The sequence below is a fragment of the Neomonachus schauinslandi genome, chromosome X (assembly GCF_002201575.2).
Source record: "Neomonachus schauinslandi chromosome X, ASM220157v2, whole genome shotgun sequence".
In the NCBI taxonomy this organism is placed as follows: Eukaryota; Metazoa; Chordata; class Mammalia; order Carnivora; family Phocidae; genus Neomonachus; species Neomonachus schauinslandi.
The window spans coordinates 112,603,651-112,626,028 of NC_058419.1; the positions used below are offsets into that span (position 1 = coordinate 112,603,651).

General features: G+C 42.6%; 1 protein-coding gene and 1 pseudogene across 1 annotated transcript in view; one reads left to right on the top strand and one right to left on the bottom strand.

The window, feature by feature from the left end:
• Positions 1-22,378, bottom strand: part of LOC110574969 — a 129,170-nt pseudogene that overhangs the window by 55,672 nt on the left and 51,120 nt on the right.
• The window catches only part of RAI2 (retinoic acid induced 2), a 60,856-nt gene continuing 58,500 nt past the window's right edge, over positions 20,023-22,378 (top strand). The window contains exon 1 of the mRNA XM_021683679.1: positions 20,023-20,222. The gene's annotated coding sequence lies outside the window, so the exon portion shown is untranslated. The remainder of the gene's footprint in view (positions 20,223-22,378) is intronic.

The window sequence follows — 22,378 nt, forward strand, 5'->3', positions numbered from 1 at the left end:
CATAATTTGCAGTGCCACCTAACCAGGAACATATCAATGGTAATACTTTGCAATATGCCGAAAGAAATGATCACATGAGGGTTCCATTGTCAACTCTTCCCAGGGTGGAACATTCACTCCTTTCCCCAGGATACCTTGAAAAACATCGGACCCTCTCATACAGACTGACGGAGGGCACTGGTGGTGATCTTTATTTTAGTAAGAGTAAAACTGAATCTGTCTATCTACTGATTCTGACATTTGCTCCCTACGCCCCAGGGTATTATCTCACTCACCCTGGGGTTTGACCAGCCCATTTTGGAGACCCCTGCTCTAGAGAATCCAAAGCCATGTTGAAACAGCCAAAGCCAAGTGGAGGATTGAAGGCAATGAAGAATAAACTATCTCACAGAGAATCACTTACTCCTGGCAGCAGAGAGGTTTGGTAGGGTGGGCAACGTTTCTCTGAATTGGTGTCCATGAGCCCTTGAGTTCTTGACTTTTGCATCTGAAGGAAAAAAGAGGAGTTGTTTGTTTGTTTTTTTTAAATATTCCCCTGTGTTATTTACTTATTTGGCAGAGAGAGAGAGCACAAGCAGGAGGAGGGGCAGGCAGAGGGAGAAGCAGACTCCCTGCTGAGCAAGGAGCCTGATGCGCGACTTGATCCCAGGACCCTGAGATCATGACCTGAGCTGAAGGCAGACACTTAACCGACTGAGCCCCCCAGGCATCCCGAAAGAGGAGTTTGGTGCATGTAGTGCACAGGTAGAGGAGGGTGGAGAATTGGAAATGAGGACAAGAGAGTAGAAGGCAAGATTGTTGTCCTTGCCTGGTTTGATACCATGGTTTTGAACCTCGATGGAGAAAGGTATTATTGAGATTTAACATGGAAGAAACTATTTTATGAGGCATCCTGATGAGACTGAACACAATTTTTTGCTTTGGGGCTCAGGTGACAAAGAATATTACACAGTGGAGAAGAGAGACATTCTCTAGACTGCTGCCTGCAAATGAACATGTCTCTGCTACTGCATCATGGGCCATTTAGAGAGCATGGCAAGAGAGTGCAGTCAGTGGGGAAATTGAAGTTCTTACCCTCAGCAGCAGCACTGGGAAGATACCCTCACTCCACTTTTGAGTAGATGACGCTGACAAGGCGAAGCCCTTGCAGGAGAGGAGAAAAATTTGATCATAGTGGATGCGTGGAGGCTGCAGCTGCCATACTGCTTCCTGAGCTCCCTGTGAAACCCCTCCAGGGACATCCAGGAATACTTGGTTGGGAGGGGGCTTTTCCAGAAAGCTGTCTGTTCGGGCTGCTATAACAAAAATACCATAAACTGGGTGGCTCATCAACATTTATTTCTCACAGTTCTGGAGGCTGGAAGTCCAAGATCAGAATGCCAGCATGATTGGGTTCTGAAGGCCCACTTCCAGCTTGCAGACTGCTGATGTCTTGTTGTATTCTCACATGCTAGAAGGGGTAAGGAACTCTGTGAGGTCTCTTTTATAAGGGCACTAATCCCAGTCATGAGGGCTCTACCCTTATGACCTAATCACCTCCCATAGGCCACCACCTCCTAATACCATCATCTTGGGGGGTAGGATTTCAGTATGTGACTTTGGGGGTGGAGGGGCACAAATCTCAGACCATAGCACTGGCAGCTCTGAATAAGCAGGTAGAGTTAAGATCCAGGGAGTTTGGATTAATTTGACTCATGCATATCCCCCAGGAGACATTTGGGTTGCAATAATAATTTGGGATTTTTTAATTATCAAATAAGCAAATGATTATCTAACATCAAATAATTATTTCTCCAGTTTGCCTTGGCACTGCAGAGCCAGCCACACTGCGCATAACACATCAATGGCTTTTTACGTGTTCACTTCTCAGGAGGGCAGTTTTTGGTGCAGGGGAATATTCTGAAGCATTCAGATAAGTTGATGATCTTATATTGAAAAACAGATGAGGAGGAGAACTAGTAATATTAGTGCTTTTAGGCAGGTTTGCAAGGGCAGATTTGCTTCCTGTTGCCCCAAGTTGCAGGATTATAGATGTTAGAACCTGCCCTATAAATGAGTGCATCGCTCCTCTTGGTGAAATCATTTGTACATCATATTTCATGGCTCTGACCCTTAGATTCTTCCAAGTTGAGTCATAATTATACTGTTGGATGGATTCTTGCACCTGTAATTTATAAACCTGATCATTCGTACTCAAATCCTTGCCATCTCACCTGCTCATAGAGTCATGATTTAATAGCTCAGCTGTGAGTTGAGGTCTCAAATTACCAAAGCATCATAACTTTTACCACAAATACTCTAAGATGTGCAGGAGGAAGCTAAGACCCTTGAAACCAGTTGCACCTCAGGCAGGAGTGTCAGCTGACTGCAAGACAGACACTTTTGGAAGCTTGGTTCACTTTTTCCGGATGCTGGGAGGCCATTTCATGTGCTGGAGGAAATTTGGGGTAGGTGAGATGGCATCCCAACATCTTGAAAGTGTTAAGAGATTTTCCAAAGATACCTTAATCTATTTCCAGTGAGTCGTTTCCCATGGCTCAATATAACAAATAATCACAGCCCAATTGCAGTTGCCAAAATACATAAACTTTCTGTATTGGGTAGTGAATTTCATCCAGAATGCTATCTGCAGTTTGGTTTCATTTGGAGATAGTTTTCCTGGAGGATTTTTGGGGGAAGGAAGTCTCTTGTCTTAAGTTTCTTTAAAAACAAATTTCCCTTTGGAAAAAGACTCCTAAATATTTTAAATTTATATGTATATATTTGAGTCTTTCAGTAGATTTCTAAAAATTGAGCCTGAAAAAAGGCAGGGATGTAGATATTGTTGTATAGAGAGATCTAATGAAAGACTGAAACACATTTAATCAGAAAGTGGTCAGCCTTTATCTGGAATCCTGCATGTACTCTTGGGAACAAAGGTTTAGCTTATATGAAAGTGATCGTGATCATGGGCAAAAGAAACTTGCAGAAATGTGAAATATTAGAAATTGTCACAGATAAATTTGAGAAATCAGACACTTAAAGAAAGACATAAGAATTGGTTTTACAGACTTATCCAAATGCCAATTATAATTTAATAGTCTCCCTCTAAGAGTAAGCACTCCATTGGTAATTATTATCTTGAAATGAATTCATGAACACTAAGCCCCCTCCATGCAGGATGCTTGAGAGACAATTAATAACAGACATTTAATACTAGTCAAATTTAGTAAACATTTGTTTCTTTTGAAACTTTCTGTTCATTTTGCAGATAGGCAAAAGGTACTTGGCTATTGTAGTGTATCTTCTAGAAAATGTTGTGTTTGGAGTTTGAAAGTGGCACCCTGGGAAACTGTGTGCTGTTACCATGGTCTTGGAATGTCATAATCCTGAATTCTGCAACCATCCTGCAGCCAAATGCCAAAGCAATTTTGGGCAAGCAACCTAATGCTTCAGATCCTCTGGTTTCTAATCCCATCATAAAGCAAATAAAATAATAACCTCTCTCAGCTTCTTAACACTCTTTCCACCCTTGGCTTCAAGGCTGTTCTCCACAATCTTTCTGATCTCTCCTTTTACTTTGCTCACTCTCAGTGGCATAGTTAGTATATTAGACACCTGGAGCAGATCATTTTTTTAAATGCCCTTTATTTCCATGCCAAAATTATTCCCAGTAGCAAGCATATAATAACCAGAACGATACTTTCTTCAGTTGTTCTTTAGATTTACAACAAATAATTAAAAATTAGAAAGAAATTTTGTTCTGGACAAGATGGCTTAGACCCATTTCTCTCTGCTCCCCCCTGCTAAGTACAACTATAAACCCTGGAAAGAACTCAAGGGGCAACCGAAGGAACACTCTAGAAGGTGGGAAGAGAAAGGCAAGCTTGTTTGGGATCCTAGGACTATAGGAACAACACAGCAGCAGGATGCCTTATATCTCCCTCTCCCCTCCCCACCCAACAGAAGAAGGCAACCCAGGCCTGGCATTTTCAGACCCTCAACCTAGCAACACAGAGCAGCCCAGGTGGGCTCATTTCTTCACCAGATCAAACAGTAGGCCTTCTGACAACACCAGGTGATCCTGACAGTGCTGGCAGGGGGGGGGATTGATTAAGAGCCCCACTAAAAGCAAGCAGCTAAAGGAAGTGCTCTCCTCCTTTGCCAGACCTGAGACTCCTCCCTTGCCAAGAGACACCAAGTGCTAGGTTGGCACTGGCAAGAGAGATTCTGCTCCGCACAGCAAGCTGCCTGGCTCCGGAAACATTCTTCATCCCTATGGGCCAGAGGTTCCCTTCTTCCACCGAGAGACATCAGGTGGCCCTGACTGGGGCAGCCCCTTTGGTCCCCTCAAGCAGCACCAAAAGGGACCAGTGGGAGTTCCTGCAGCACCAGATAAGCCAAGCACTCCAAAAAATACTGCAAAGACTCTGAAAATTAAGCTGTCATTCAAGCCACACCACAAAAAAACAGGTCAGGACCTGCATGCTAAACCTAAACAGGTAACTACTTGCTGAAATAAAAGATTTACATAGGACCTAAAGTCTCACAACATAATAGTAAAAATGTCCAGGATACAATCGAAAATCACCCATGGTAAAAAAAAAAAAAAGGAGAAAAGAAAAGGAAAAGAAAATCACCCATCATATTAAGAGCCAGGAAAATCACAACTTCAATAAAAAAAGGCAATCAACTGATGCCAACACAGAGATGACTCAGATGTTGGAATGATTTGACAAGGAGTTTAAAGTAGCCATCACAAAAAGCATCAACAAGCAATAACAAATGAAATAGATGAAAAAATAGAAAATCTCAGAAAAAGATAAGTTACGAAAAAGATTGAAATGGAAATCTTCTAACTGAAAAATACAATACCCCAAATTAAAAAACTTGCTAAATGAACTCAATACTAGAGTAAATATGTCAGCAGATAGAATCAATGAATTTGAGGACAAATTAATAAAATTTACCCAATCTGAAAAAGACAGAAAATAGATTGGAAAAAAATAATAGACTCTCAGGAACCTGTGGAACAACAAGGAAAGCATTCATAATTTTGGAGTCCCAGGAGAAGAGGAGAAAGAGAGTGGGGCTGAAAGAATATTAGAAAAAATAACAACTGGGGCACCTGGGTGGCTCAGTTGGTTAATCCTCTGCCTTTGGCGCAGGTCATAATCCCATAGTCCTGGGATTGAGCTCGTGTTAGGTCCCTGCTTGGCGGTGAGCCTGCTTCTCCCTCTCCCCTGCTTCTCCCTTTCCCCTGCTTGTGCTCTCGTTCTCTCTAATAAATGAAATCTTTTTTTAAAAAGGAAAAAATAATGACTTAAAGAACTCCAAATTTCACAAAAGAAAACACAGATACAAGAATCTGAGCAAATCCCAACATGCTAGATTTTAAAAAAATTTTTATAATGTAAAAACATTATAGGTAAACCTCTGAAAACTAAAGGCAAAGATAAAACCCTGAAAGCAGCAGAAATGACACCTTACCTATGAGGGAACACCAATTTGAACAGCAGTGGGTTTCTCATCTGAAACCATGGAAGGCAGAAGGAAGTGGTATAGAATTTTCAAGTTCTGAAAGGAAAGAATATCCTTGAGGTGTGAAGGGGAATCAAGACATTTGCAGATAAAGAAAATTAAAAGAATTTGTTGCTACTAGACCTACTCTTAAATAATGGCTACAGGAAGTTCTTCAAGCAGAAAGGAAGTTATAAAAGAAGGGATCTTGAAGCATCAAGAAGGAAGAAAGTTAATTTTGTATCCTGCAACTTAGCTTAATTTGTTTATTAGTTCTAGAGGTTTTTTGGTGGAGTCTTTAGGGTTTTCTTTTTTTTTTTTTTTTTTAAAGATTTTATTTATTTGTTAGAGAGCGAGCGAGAGAGAAACAGCATGAGAGGGGAGAGGGTCAGAGGGAGAAGCAGGCTCCCCGCTGAGCCGGGAGCCCGATGTGGGACTCGATCCCAGGACTCCGGGACCATGACCTGAGCCGAAGGCAGACGCTTAACCATCTGAGCCACCCAGGTGCCCGTCTTTAGGGTTTTCTATATATAAGATAATGTCATCGACAGAGGCAACTATATTTCTTCCTTTCCAATTTAGGTGACTTTTATTGTTTTTTCTTGCCTAATTGCTCTCACTAGAACTTCCAGTATTATGATGGCTAAAAGTGGTGAAGGTGAACATCCTTGTCTTGTTCCCGATATTACAGGAAAAGCTTTTACATTTTCACCCTTGAGTATGATGTTAACTATGAGCTTGTCATATATGGCCTTTGTCATGCTGAGATACATTCTTTCTATATCTAATTTGTTAAGGGTTTTTATCATGAAAGGATGTTGAATTGTTCTCCATTTGTTGAGATGATACGGCTTTTATCCTTCATTCTGTTAATGTGATGTATCATGCTTATTGATTTGTATATGTTCAACCACCTTGCATCCCAGGGTTAAATTCTACTTGATCATGGGTATGATGCTTTTAATGTGCTGTTGAGTTCATTTGCTAGTATTTTGTTGAGGACTCTTGCATCCGTCTTCATCAAAGATATAGGCCTGTGATTTTCTTATAGTGTGCTTGTCTGGCTTTGGTATCAGGGTAATGCTGGCATAATAAAGTGAGTTTGGAAATGTTCCCTCCTCTTCGATTTTTTGGAAGAGTTTGAGAAGGATTGGCATTCGTTCTTCTTTAAATGTTTGGTAGAATTCACCAGTGAAGCCATCTGGTCCTAGGCTTTTCTTTGTTGGGAGTTTTTTTTATTACTGATTCAACCTCCTTACTCAATATTAGTCTGTTCAGATTTTCTGTTTCTTCATGATTCAGTCTTGGTAGGTTGTACCTTTCTAGAAATTTATCCATTTCTTCTAGGATGTCCACTTTGTTGGCACATAATTTTTCATAGTAGTCTCTTGTGATCCTTTTTATTTTTGTGGTATCAGTTGTGATGTCTCCTCCTTCATTTATAATTTATTTGTTTGAATCTTTTCTTAGTCTAGCTAAAGTTTTGTCAGTTTTATCTTTTCAAAAAACCCCTCAATGTCATTGATCTTTTTTATTGTTTATCTGGTCTTTTTTTTTTTTTTTTTCATTTATTTCTGCCCTAATCTTTGTAATTTACTTCCTTGAACAATAGAGAGGGCAGCCATATGGGCAAATACAGTAGACTATCCTTCTTCTCCCAAATTTTACAAATTGTATTTTATGATTGAAACAGAAGTTATAACACCATTTGATACTCAGGACAACATGGCTGAAAGCAATGAGAGTAAAGGGACCTAAATAGAAGTAAGATTTCCACACTTTACTTGAAGTGGCAAAACGTTGATGTAGACTGTGCTACATCACATATTTACGTTGTAATATCCAGAGTAACCACTAAGAAAGCTATACAAAGAGACATTCAAATACCCTATGAATAATGCAAGATGGATTCCTTAAAAAGTTCATGTAATCCACAGGAACACAAAAAGAGAAGAAATGATTAAAAAACAAATAAAATGGCAGACTTAAGCTCTAATATATCAGTAATTATAGTAAATGTAAATGGTCTGAATACACCAATAAAAAGGCAGACTCATTGAATGAGTTAAAAAACAGGACCAAATATATACAGTTTATCAAAAAATTCACTTCAAATTTTATGTTATAGGTAGGATGAAAGTAAAAGGATGGAAACAGATCTACTATACAAGCATTAATTAAAACAATCAGGAGAGGCTATATTAATATCAGTTAAAGTATACTACAGATGAAAGAAAATTAGCAGAGACAGAGTGGGACATTACATAATAATGAAAGGGGTCAAAGCATTTATTAGCTATACTGACCCTGTGTATGCACCAAACAGCAGAGTCTTAAAATGAATGAAGCAAAAACTAATAGGGCTGAAAGTTGAAATAGACCAGTTCACAGTTATAGTCAGGGACTTCAACATATGCCTCTCAGCAATTGAAGAATTAATTATTAGGCAGAAAATCAAAGGGGATATAGAAAATCTGAACAACATAATCAACCAACAGTATCTAATTGGCATATATAAAACACTCTACCCAACAATAGCATCCATGTAACAGTTACCAAAACAGACAATATCTAGAGCCATAAAACAAAATACAACAAATTCGAAGGCATTGCAGTCATACTTAGCATGTTTTCTGACCATATGGAATCAAACTAATAATCAATAACAGGAAAAAAAAAAAAAGGAAATCTCTAAACACCTGAAAATTAAGCACTCCTAAATAATTCAAGTGTCAAAGAGGATGTCTCCAAGGAAATAAAAAATACACAGAAAAAAATGAAAATAAAAACACAACAAGAAGAAAACATATGGGATGCAACTAAAGCAGTGCTGAGAGGGAAATTTATAGCTGAAAAAAGGTAAGATCAAAAATCAGTAACCAAAGTTTCTATCTCAAGAAACTAGGAAGGGAAGAGTAGAATAAACTATAGCAAGAAAAAGGAAAGAAATAATAAAAAGCAGAAATAAATGAAATTGAAAATAGGAAAAAAGTAGTAAAAATTAATGAAATAAAATTTTGGTTCATAAAAAAATAAAATAATATTGATAAAGTTATAATACAGCTGATAAGAATGAAAATAGAAAAGAAATAAGTCACCAATATCAGCAATTAAACAGGGGATGTCACTACAGATCTTATTAATCATTAAAAAGTTAATGAAGGAATACTACAAACAGTTTACACCAATAAATTTAACAACTTAGAAGACATGGACCAATTCTTCTAAAACCATAAGTTACCAAAACTTAACCAAAATGAAATAGATGATCTGAATAGTCCTATGACCACTAAAGAAATTGAATTTGTAATTTTATTTATTAATTTTTTATTTATTTTTATTTATTTATTTGACAGAGAAAGACACAGCGAGAGAGGGAACACAAGCAGGGGGAGTGGGAGAGGGAGAAGCAGGCTTCCCGCAGAGCAGGGAGCCCGATGCAGGGCTCGATCCCAGAACCCTGGGACCATGACCTGAGCCGAAGGCAGACGCTTAATGACTGAGCCACCCAGGCGCCCTGAATTTGTAATTTTAAAACTCCCACGAACAGAATTCTTCAGTTCCAGTTTCATAAGAGATGTCTACCAAACATTTAAAGAAGAATTAACACCAATTATACAAAATCTTTTCTAGGCAATAGAAGAGGAGGAAAATTTTCCACTTTATTTTATGAGGCAAGTGTTACCCTGACACCAAAACTAGAACAACTGGTACCCCCCAAAAAAACCCAAAAAGAAATTTAAAAAACAAAAAAAACTACACACCAATATTGCTCACGAACTTAGACACAAAAGTCCTCAACAACATTCAAACATTCAAAAACATACTAATGCTTTGACAAAGGAGCAAAGGCAATACAACAGAGTAAATATAGTCTCTTCAATACATGATGCTGGAACAACTGGACATTCACATACAAAAAAAATTAACCTAGGCACAGATCTCACGCCTTTCACAAAAATTAGCTCAAAGTGAAACATAGACCTAAATGTAAAATGCAACTATAAAACGTCCAGAAGATAAAATAGAAGAAAACTTAGATGAACTTGGGAATGGCAGTGACTTTTTAGATCAACACCAAAGGCACGATCAATGCAAGAAATAATTGGTAAGCGGGACTTCATTAGAATTAAGAAGTTCTACTCTGCAAAAGGCAATGTCAAGAGAATTAGAAGACAAGGCTGGGAGAAAAGATTTTCAAAAGACACATCTAATAAAGGACCGTTATTGAAAAATACAAAGAACTCTTAAAATTTGACCATAAAAAACAACCCAATTAAAAAATGGCCAAAGACCTTAAACACCTCACCAAAGAAGATGTACAGATGACAAATAAACATATAAAAATGTGCTTCATATGTTATAAGGGAAATGCAAGTTAAAACAACAGTGAGATACCACTCCACATGTATTAGAATGCCAAAATCTGGAACACTGATAACACCAAATGCTAGTGAGGATGTGGAGCAACAGGAACTCTCATACGTTGCTGGTGGGAATTCAAAATGGTACAGCTACTTTGGAAGACAGTTTGGTAGTTTCTTATAAAACTGAATATGCTCTTATCTTAGGATTCAGCAGTCACACTCCTTGGTATTTACCCAAAGGAGCTGAAAACTTATGTCCACACAAAAACCTGCACATGGAGAGTTACAGCAGCTTTATTCATAATTGCCAAAACTTCAAAGCAACCAAGATGCCCTTCAGTAGGCGAGTGGATAAATAAACCATGGTACATGTAGACAATGGAATATTAATCATCACTAAAAAGAAGTAACCTATCAGGCCATGGAAAAACATGAAAGAACCTTAAATGCATATTCCTAAGTGAAAGAAGCCAATCCGAAAAATCTACATACTTATGATTCCAATATATGACATTCTGGGAAAGGCAAAACTATGGAGACAGTAAAAAGATAGTGTTTGCCAGGGGTTGAATGAAGCACAGAGGATTTTTAGGGCAGTGAGAGTGCTCTGTATGATACTATAATGAAGAAATGTCATTATACATTTGTCAAAATCTATAGAATGTACAACACTAAGAATGAAACCAAAGGCTTTGGGGGATTATGATGTGTCAGTGTAGGTTCATCAGTTGTAACAAATGTACCAGTCTTGTGAATGATACTGATAATGGGGGGGGGCTATATATGTGGAGGGGTTGGGGCTATATGGGGAATCCATACCTTCCTCTCAATTGTTCTGTGAACTTAAAACTGCTCTAAAAAAATAAAGTCTTTAAAAAAATAAATCAATGAAATGTATCATACCAACAGACTAAAGAAGAAAAATCCGTTAATCACTAGTAATTGATGCAGACAACACATTTAACAAGATACAACATTCATTCATGATCAAAAAAACTCTCAGCGTTTTCTTCTTTCCCAAGATTGCTTAGGCTATTCGGGGTCTTCTGTGGTTGTATATGAATATGAGGATTGTTTCTTCTATTTCTATGAGAAACGCCATTGGAATTTTGATAGGGATTGCATTGTATTTTTAGATTACTTTAGGTAGTATGGACATTTTAACAATATTGACTCTTCCAATCCAACAACACAAGATATCTCTCCATTTTTTTGTGTGTCTTCATTGATTTCTTTTCATCATTGTATTATAGTTTTCAGTGTACAGAACTTTCACCTCCTTGGTGAAATTTACTCCAAAGTATTTTATTCTTTTTGATGCTGTTGGAACTGGGTTTTTTCCCCAAACTTCTTTTTCAGATGGTGTGTTGTTAGTGTACAGAAACACAACTGGTTTTTGTATATTGATTCTGTATCTTGCAACTTTACTGAATTTGTATATTAGTTCTAACAGTTTTTTGGTGGAATCTTTAGAGTTTTTTTCTTTTTTTAAGTATTTTTTTAAAAAGATTTATTTTAGAGAGAGAGAGAACATGAGTGGGGGGAAGGGCAGAGAGGGAGAGAGAGAATCTAAAGTAGACTCCACGCTGAGCATGGGGCCCAACACGGGCCCTGACCCCACAACCCTAAGATCACAACCTGAGCTGAAATCAAGATTCAGATGTGGATACTTAGCCAACTGGGCCACCCAGGCACCCCCTAGAGTTTTTTCCATATAAGGTCATGTAATCTGCACGGAGACAATTTAATTTCTTCTTTTTGAGTTTGGATGCCTTTTATTTCTTTTTCTTGCCTAAATGCTCTAGTATGAACTTCCAGTACTATGTTGAATAGAAGTGAAGAGAATGGGCACCCTTGTATTATTTCTAATCTTAGAGGAAAAACTTTTAGGTTTTCACTGTTGTGTATGGTATTAGCTGTGGCCTTGTCATATATGGCCTTCATTACGTTGAGGTATATTCTTTCTATACCTAATTTGTTGAGAGATTTTATCATGAAAGGATGTTGAATTTTTTCAAGTGCTTTTTTCTATATCTACTGAGATGATCATATGGTTTTTATCCTTCATTCTGTTAATGTGGTGCATCACGTTTATTGATTTGTGTATGTTGAACCATCTTTACATCCAAAGGATAAATGAAACCACAAGAGACCCAAAATAGCCAAAACAATCTTGAGCAAGGAGAACAAAGCTGGAGGCATCATACTTCCTCGTTTCAAATTATATTTCAAAGCTATAGTAATCAAAACAATATGGTACTGGCATAAAAACAGACACACAGATCAGCGGAACATAATAGAGAACCCAGAAATAAACCCACACATATATGGTCAACTAATCTTTGACAAGGGCACCAAGAGTACACAGTGGGGAAAGAATAGTCTTCAATAAATGGTGTTGGGAAAACAGGATATACACACATAAAAGAATGAAATTGGACCCTTATCTTATGCCATACACAAAAATTAACTCAAGATAGATTAAAGATTTAAATGCAAGACCTGAAACTAAAACTCCTGGGAGAAAACACAGAAAAAGCTCCTTGACATTGGTCTTGGCCATGATTTTTTTTATATGACATCGAAAGCACAAGCAACAAAAGCAAAAATAAACAAGTGGGACTACATCAAACTAAAAAGCTTTTAAGAAACAAAGGAAGCAATCAACAAAATGAAAAGGCAACATATGGAATGAGAGAAAATATTTGCAAACCATGTATCTGAGGTATAAAAAAAGTTAATATCCAAAATATATAAGGAAGTCATACAACTCAATAGCAAAAAAACACAAATAATCCAATTAAAAAATGGGCAAAGGACCCGAATAGGTATTTTTCCAAAGAAGACATACAAGTAGTCAACAGGTACATGAAAAAGTGGTCAGTGTAACTAATCATCAAGGAAATAAAAATCAAAACCACAATGAGATATCATTTCACCTATTAAGACAGCTATTATGAAAAAGACAAGAAATAACAAATATTGTCGAGAGTGTGAAGACAGACCCCTTGTGTACTGTTGGTGGGAATGTAAATTGGTATAGCCCTCATGGAAAACAGTATGGAGGCTCCTCCAAAAAATTAGAAGCTGGGGGTACCTGGGTGGCTCAGTCAGTTAAGTGTGTGACTCTTGATCTTAGCTCAGATCTTGATCTCAGGGTCATGAGTTCAGGCCCCTCGCTGGGCTCCATGCTGGGTGTGGAGCCTACTTTAAAAAAAATTAAAAATAGAATTCCCATATGATCCAGCAACTCCACTTTTGGGATTTGTTTGTTGCTATTGTGACTTACATTTACATTGTATTAAATAAAGGACACATATACAAAAATAAGATGCAAATACTATTATTTAATAAGTGTGTGAAAGCAATAAACTGACAAGGTATACAAGTGTACCTTAGGTATACAAGTGGAAAGCACAAAAATGGCCCACCTCCCTAGTAATCAGTGAAATATAGTTTAAAATAAAATAAGACAAATATTTTGACCTGGGCTGGTGAGTACTCATAAGACAAGTACTCTCAGAGTCATACTTAGAATTAGTGGAATATCCTTTTTAAAATCAGTTTGGCAACATATAAATGTTTCTGCGTCTGCCCCAGAAATATTACAGCTGTGTATTTATTCTGAGAAATAATTATTAATGGGAACATTGATATACACAAAGAAATTAATTGTAGTGTTCGTTACAACAGCAGAATTTGGAAATAGCCTATACTTCCAACAGTAGGGGAAAAGCTAAGTATATGGTGATGAATGTACTTGATAAAATTGTTCACTGAACCACCGAAAATGTCTATTTTGATTATGTAATATCAGGATGCTATGGGAAATGCTTATTAGTTGAAGTTATTAAGAGGCAAAAGGAAGAGTAAAAGCATATGTAATGTTATTTCAGATGGGTAAATGCTATAGAGAGAAAAACTTGAAGGGAATATATAGATCATTGAGAGGGGTTATGATTGAATGTTTATACTGAAGATAGAACAGCCTGTTGCACTTATATATAATTTTTAATGAATGTTATGATGAAAAATCATCTTAAAAGAATAAATTATATGTATTCTGAAGTATTTTTATATTATGAATTTTTTCTAAAGCAATACTGTAGTTTTCAGAAGGTCACCTTATTTGTGAGTAAAATGTCTGTTCTTCAAAAAGACAAAAACAATCACTATAAATCTCTAATGAAGACCCATCTAATAGGAGTGAAGGAGATAATCCGGGATGGTGGTAGTCTACAATTTATGCAAACATTCTTGTCAAGTTTGGGGGCATTCCCTGTAAGGCGGGGTGCCCGTGACTGAGAAACCAACTGTGTCCCGTGCAGACAGCAATCTGGCCATCACAGATTGATGGGAAAATACTTCAGTGAGTGGGATTAGGTGGTGGAACTCTATGTCAGTGTGGAAGGCATGAGAGCCATGCAGAGAAGCAGACCCAGAAGCCTAATCCTAGGGCTGAGGCCAGTGTGGGAGGGGGTCACGGAGAGGATGACCGGAGAATGCGGTGACCCGGTGGCTGAGCGACGGACGCCTCGGGAACACGAGGGGCTCGGATGGGAGAAGCCAGCTTCGTGTCAGACCCAACACACTGCTGGTCTGGTTCAGAAATTGGGCAGGCATGCTCGTAGAAGAGCAGCAGAGAATTCACCTGCGAGGGGCCGAGGTAGGCAGGGGCTGACGTCGAGCAGTCTCGTGAGAGCTCGGAGGTCCCGACACAGAGAGGCCACAAAGGCAAAGGACGGCAGTGAAAACTGCTAGCCATCCTAGCAAGAGAGATTTTACTCTTGTTCTCTTTTCCTCCTTCTATGAAATTGTTCATACAATTCAGTAATCTGAGAAATTCTCTCAGCTGAAGACAGACAGCCTGATTAGAGTCCATCCTGTATTACACACCGAGGCCCTGTTCCAAAATGAATGACCTCGTCGAGTCCTTTCACCTCTTGAACTTACTGTAGCAACAGAAACCTTGTCAGTTCTGCCGGAGAGACTTGCCATGCATGAATCGGGGACAAGCCCGACGGGCCATCCCCGCACGGAAGGTGGCAGGAGCCTGCGGTCGTTTGGGGGCGTGGACCACTTGTGAAATTGACGGCCACGTGCTGGTCTGTTGATAAACGGCGTGCTAGCTAGGTCAGATAGGTTGTATCTGAGAGCGAGGCAATCGCTCCCAACAGCCCCTGGGTTTGGTGGCTGAGAAAGCCCTCCGTAGCTCTTCTTCCAAGAGACAATGGCAGAGACAGACCCTTGCTGTCACCACAGTGCCAGGCGCAGGGGATGGTGGTTTCCAGCCAGCGGGGATATTTAGGAGCCTCTGCGTGTTGTCTCCTTTAACGTTAACACTCCTCCCGTGGAGTGTCTCAGCAGTTATTTGTTATGATTGCTTTGGATAATCGTCTAATTGTCAGTGCTCATCACCCCAGGGCAACTTTGATGAGTTTCCCTTTCTTACTGAGAGATCAATCTGGTTCATTGTGAATAAATTTTTAAGAAAGGAAAGGTAAGTCTGACAGAGGACTTGGCTTATGTAAAGGTGTGTGTGTGTGTTTCTCTACCGAACGTCATTTTCCCCGTCACACGGCTGGGTTGTGTGGGGTCATCTCTGAGCCAGCCTATTCTTGGTCCTTTCTGTGCCAGTATTTCAGACACACTCGTGTTATAGTTGGCATTGTTCTCCCATCCAGCAAAATAATTTAGCTCTCCAAAACCAAATCGGAGTCTATTTTCCACTTAATCAAAATCCACTGCCTATTATTTCACGCCCCGTGACTCCAAATCTCTCTCCCGGCTTTAAGTTTTGTTTCTGGTCCCTTTTTGGCTGCTAAACATGCACTCTACTTTGTCTCCTGCAACCAGGCTTCTCGCTTAGCTTGTACAGGGCTCTCCACTAACAGGCTCCAAACCCAGGCCGTCCACCCGCTCCCTCCACATGGAAAAGGAAGGTTGTAAGACTTGTACTAGGTAAGGGGTATTGAAGCTCCTTGGGAATAAGAGCCCAAAGCACGAACGTGAGGGGAGATAGTCATGACTAGCCATCACTTACTGAAGACCTCCTACCTTCACCTTCCAAATCAACTTTCTGCTCTTGAATCCTTGTCTCAGGATTCTGCTTCTGGGGGAACATATAGCATTCATCACCTCCAGTCCCAAATCTGCTTCTCTTCCTATTCCCAGGAGGTCTGTCCTCAGTGGCCACACCCCCAATCCACCCCATCACCCAATAACTGGCACCCAGGTGCCAGTTACCCTAACACCTCCTGTTTCCTCCATCACTGAGTCCTGTCAATTCTGCATCCTGAGTAGAACTTGACTCAAGTTCCTGCTCTTCATCTCTGCTGGTACTACCTTGATTCAAACCCTGATCATTGCCACAGCCTCTCACCTGGTCTCCCTGCTGCCAACCTCACTCCCTCCAATTGGCCCTTCACACCCACCAATAGAGTGAGCATTCCTCAACCCAAATCTCTCTTGGTCACCCCTTGCTTAAAGTCTTCATTGGCTCCCCATTGACTACAGGACAGACCAGGGACCTCAGTTGCCCCCTAGCCTCCTCCACCCCCACCCCTGCTATTCTTCACAGCCTCTACGCCAGTCTCACAGAATATTTGCAGCCTCCAGAATGTGCTTCGCCTCTGAGCTTTGGTCCTCGCTGTTCCTTTCATTTGTAATGTCTTTCCCTTACTTTGAAAAACTCCTATTTATTTCTCAGTGCTCAGCTCTTGTCACCATCTCTGTGTAGTCTTTTCTGACTGCTCTGCCCCATGCCATTCTCTGCCCTTTCCCAGCACAGGGCTAGCCCCACTCCTTTGGGGTTCACCTAGTCCCTATGATAACACCTCACGTAGCACATAGTGTCACACTGTATCATTAACAGTTCATTTATTGGCCTCTGAGCTCCTTGGGGTCAGCAACCATATGTTAACCATCTCTCTAACTATAGTCCTTAGCTCAGTGACTGGCATACAGCAGGTGCTTAATAGATGTTTATTGGATAAATAAAGGAATCCTCCATCTGGCAAGTATGTGAAAACTAGATTATGAGGAGATGCTATATTAGAAAAGCAAGGTATAGGGTGCCTGGGTGGCTCAGTCGTTAAGCGTCTGCCTTCGGCTCAGGTCATGATCCCAGGGTCCTGGGATCGAGTTCTGCCTCGGGCTCCCTGCTCTGCGGGAAGCCTGCTTCTCCCTCTCCCACTCCCCCTGCTTGTGTTCCTGCTCTCGCTATGTCTCTCTCTGTCAAAAAAATAAATAAAATCTTTAAAAAAAAAAAAAAAAGAAAGAAAAGCAAGGTATAGATCAAAGAATCAGATCTGAGATGGAAAGTTTCTTGAGTCCTTACTTAAAATGACCAAATATTAAAATCAGAGATCTCGAAAATCACCCTGAGCAGCCCTGGAAGATTTGGGGGGTTCTTTCCTGCTTTTTGGGCATATCCTTTCTTCCCTCCATTTTCTTGGGCATCCCTTTAACTGTATGAATACAATTCTTCCATATTAATGTCTTATTTCTGTCCCCAGACATCTCCTCCCCTATCCAGACCTGCTCTATAATTATGGACTTCTCTTTTTTCCTTCTTTCTGCAAGGGCAGTCACAGTGAAAATACAGAAGGTGCCACTATATACTTTTGTGGGACCATAATGCCTGTTTATTATGCATTAATCTGAATCAATATAGTCTTTCCTGAAAACATAAGCACCTCAAAGGGCAGCAAATATGAATCACAACTGCCAGCGAGGATCAAACATTAACCCAGGGTTGTGATGAGGCCAACAAAAGAAATAGGCTGGTAATTGCCTTCCAGGATATCAATCCCTACCTTATACACACATACCCCCTCAGCACACACAAAACCTTTATGGATCTTTCATCCATGAACTTGCCCAATTATAATTGCCCAGCTGTGTCTTTAGTTGTATTCAGGCTAGGTCCTGGCAACAGACACCTCACATACCTGATCCAAGGATTCAGAACATTTAGAGATCTCTAGAGGAAGTCTTTGGCTACTGAAATGGTTGAAGACACATTCACAGACAAATATTTCCACAGGTATCATTAATGACTCGAAGCTGATTTAAGACCCCAAGAACCTGACCAAAGCAAGTAGGAACTGGTACTTTCTGTTGATATTCATTATTATCAATTCTTAAACTTACATTGTGTGTCTTTCTGCCTCTATGTCAACTGAGTACTTCTTAATTTAACTGTTTGTTTTTTTTCCAAAAGAGGAAATTCAGTATCAAGGAATGGTACCACCAGGGCTTACTTCTTTCTTAGGAGCAGTAGGCAAAGTGCCTGGAGCCCACAGTACTTTTGGGAGCCCACCAAAATGTTTTCATTTCATTTAAAATCAAAAGAAAAATTGATCTTCTAGCTTGAAGAAGATGTATTAACATACAATATTAATACATTTGTCTTTACACCAATACAGTTGTAAAATACCACTTTTAGGTATTTTTTTAATGGAGGGGGGAATTCACAAAGGCAAAAGTGTCCACAAAAGTCATAATGTGGCCCTGATTTCTACCACATTACGCTTGCAACACCACAAGGTTAGAATAGAACCTCTCAAGCACAAGTTCAGGTTCCCATACTAATTGTAAACTTGCCAGGCTGCTCTCTCTGTCTTTCACACTGTGTGGCCACCCCAAATTCTACAAGAGGGAAGTCATGGTTACTAGTCACCATGTTGAGATGGAGCATTGATTGAACATGCAAAAGATAGCTAGATCCAGACTGCTCTCTGCTCTGATTAAAGTAACGTCAGCTCTGCCATTCTCTCTCAAATGTCTTCATCCTGTTTTGATTTCCAGAAAAAATATCTTTACATCTGTAGGGATTAATTAAACCAGTGCAGTTGCTTCCTTTGCTCTCTTAAAACATTTATAGGATTTAGGTTTTTTATTTTATTTTTAAACGATCAATAGTACTACTAATACCTGTTACTTATTTACTGGTTAGCAACCATATATTCAATCACCTCTGCAACTCCAGGTCTTAGCCCCAGTGTCTGGCAAACACCAAGTGCTTAAGAAATATGTTAGATAAATAAACAAATCACCTCTCAGGCAAGTTTGTGGAAATTAGATTATGTCCGTGGGCTCATTTTTGTCTTTAATAATCTCACACCTTATGAGAAGGATCTTCTACCGGTATCACACTGGCATTTTAGGAGGTGATCACTAGTCCCTTCCCACCTCTCCCGCCTCCATCAGCCAGCCACTTCCTCTCTCCTGAGCTCTGTTCTCGCTCTTCTTCATCCTGGGGTCTGGAATGGTCCCCAGCCCGCCAGTTGGCAGCAGGATCCCCGCTCCGCCGGCCCTCCCCGATGTCCATCTCCCCTTCCTCTGGCCCGCGCCTCGGGCGCCCCTTCCTCCTGCCACCCTGCGCCGCCCACAGCCACGCCCTCCCCGTGGGCGAGATCACCTGTCCCTCCTCCGCCGCCGCCTCCACGGGTACCCTCTCGCCCCCCTCCTGCTCCCCCTCCTCCGCCACCTCCCCCAAGCCCTCCCCTTCCCCGCCTCCTCCCACCCCTTGGTGTATATAGTAAAGGCCGGGCGCCGCACGCAGACACACACTCGCCCGGACACAGGCGCACACACACTCACGCACAACCGGCAGCAGCGGCGGCGGCGACAGCGGCTCGGTGACAGCGGCGACGGCGGCTCCCACCGCTGCGCACCCCCTTCAGGCGGCGGGCGGCGACACCAGACCGGAGAGTTCCCGCACCCGCGACCACCCCGTGGCTTCCTGGAGGCGGCGGCCGCGACTGCGAGGTAGCCACCACGGTGCCCCAGTGCGGGCCGGGGTCCCTCTCCCCCGCCCTCCCCGTGCGGACCTGCCACCGGGACGGAGGGGGCGCGCCGGGCTGGGCGCGCCTGGCGGGGCCCGGCGCCCGGGGAGGGGCCTGCTTCCGTGGGCAGGACGGCGCCCGGAGGCCGGGGCCAGCTGGGAGGGCCGGGCGGGGGCGGGGACGCGGGCCGAGGCCGCCACCCGTGCGGCGTCCCCGGGCCCCGCTCCTGCTCCCGGCGCCGCGCACTGGCTGGCGGGGCCGGAGAGGCGGCGCCGGCCGGCGGGGCGGGGGCCCCGAAGTGGGTTTCGGGCCGCCACCAGCGCTGGCACCCGGCACAGAGGGCGGCGCGCGGCGGACTCCGCGCCTGGGCACCGCACCGGGCCGCCTCCGGCTTTGCCGCTCTGCCCCGGCCCGGAAAACCCAGCGCCTTCCAGGCCCTTCGAAAGATGGATTCTGTTGACGTATCTGGCGGCCCTGGCAAGCCGGGTGGAAAGTTGGGTTTTGCCAGATCGCGCTGGGCTTGTCTTTGTGACGCTCGGCCAGCCCCGCATCCCCCCGAAGCCGGGTGAGTGTGCGTCGGCGTCCTGGGAGCCTTCGTGCCCCCCAATGCCCAGACCCGGGGTGGCCGCACCAGCTCGGGCTTTCTGCCATGTTAGGCACCGAGCAGCGTCCTCACAGCATTTTTGCGTGCGTTTCAGGGGTGCCTTTTGCTGCGGAGGGAGTTATCGCTTCTCTCGGCGTTGGCATTTTCGGGGTTGGGGTTGTGCTCTGTGTGTTTGCTTGTTTGCCGTTTAAAGCCCGACTATTGTTCAGGATAAGCTCCGCCTGGGTGGGGAAATGGCATCCCACCACAGTTGCCGGCGAGGGGTAGAAAGGTTGCCAAACAGCTGCTGCTTTGTGTTTCCCTATCAGAAGTCTCTGGAGTAGGTTTGGGGCACGACGGATGGATGGAGAGAGGGATGGGGCACGGAAGAAGAAGGTGGCTTTGGAGGAGCGAATTGTCACCCACCCCGTGGCATGCAGTCAGCCTGCCTTTCTGCCTGCCAAACTTTTATGAATATTCCTTTTGTGGCAGGGGAAAGCTTAATGAATTCAGCCCAGTTTTCCAGGGAAAAGCAACCCGGCTTTAACAATGGTTTGAGAACTTAATCAATGAGAAAGGCAGGGGGAGGGGGAAGGGGAGGAGGCGCTGACACCATATGGGGGGGGGATGTGGCTGCTTCTTGCAGAGTCAGGTAGGGGAGAGGTGGGCAGGGCAGAGCGCAGCTCCAGGGTGGCCAAGTTCCCGGAACTGTCCGTAGCTCTTACCTGTGCCCGCTGGAGCCGCCCCCCCCCCCCCCCCCCCCGTCGCGCCCCTATCTCAGAGTCTGCCCAGACCTTGGCTGTGGGGCTTGAGGGGCGCCTTGCGGCCAGCCCCCCTCATCTGGCATTTTTAAGGATGTGTAAATATTTTGCTGAGGATAAGTGACATCAACAGAATGATATTCCGCAGAGCCCGGGTGTGCAGCGATGATAAATAGATACGGCCAAACAAAGTTTTGATAACCGTGGATTCTCGTGGCTCGCTCTGTTTCATTTGGGTCTTTGTTTTTGTTGGTTTAGCATTATCTCTCATCCTCTGGTGTGATCCCTTTATTTAGCTGATTTTGGAAGCTTCTCTTTAGAACAGAGAGAAAAGCAGCCAGCAGGGAGAAAACAATTCTTAGCCTTGCATGCATCATGCAAGGTTTTCTGTGCTTTTCCCAGGGAATCTTTCCCAGCATTGTCTAGATGTCCCTCTTCCTCCTTTTGAGTCTTCAGAATCGTTTGTTGATTGACCAAGAAACTTAGGATAACTTTGCAAATGTGTTGTGATGTGCTTTTGTTACAGTGGCGGGGTGGGCAGTGTGGGAGGAGGCTAATGAGGAGGCCAGTGGGTGGGAGCCACTCACCAGGGCAGCATTATGCCCCCACCCACTGTTTTGTTGTTTGCATTTTCTTCTCAAAGAGGAACATGGGGAGCTGTGCCACTTTCAGAAGTCGGGGGTGGGCTGGAACACGCAGAATCATAAACCGGGTGGCATCCCAATTTCTCTGCCCCTTAGAAGCCCTGCGAGGCCACCTACCCACCCCCGAATCCACCCCGCCCCCCAGTAAATATCCTACGAACAGCCACTTGTGTCTCATGCTGACTGATGCCCACTAGAGACATTCCGAGGCAGCCCAGGCACGGTGAGCCAAGTCAGACTGGGACCTGGGGTACTGGCCGCTTTGGCACCAGCCCATGGTCCTTTATCATGCAGAGAAACACCAGACTTCCAGCTGTTGAGGTCTGACCAGGGAAAACCTGCCCATCTCAGGAAAAAAATGAGAAAACAGCTTTCCAGGTGATGTCAGTTGCCAGTGTAAGAACTTGGTCAGTGGGCAGTTGGGTAAGAACTATAACATAAATAAAAAGTCTTGTAGCCAGAAAACAGCCTCTGAGACAGGGCCTCTGGAAAGCAAGAAAGAAAAAGAAAATGCGAGAGGTGTGTGATGAGGTGTTGGTGGGAGTGCTAGATGGGCCTGGCCTCCCCACCTCCATCGCATCCTCAGTGGAGGTATTCTGTATGGGGCAATCTCCACACACAGCGCGCTTGGAATGTACAATAAGAAAATAGCAAGTGTCTGTTCTCTGGCTCCTTCCCTAACCTTAGGTCTGGGGAGAGGAGGGTAGTGGAGGGAAATAAATTAGGAAAGGAT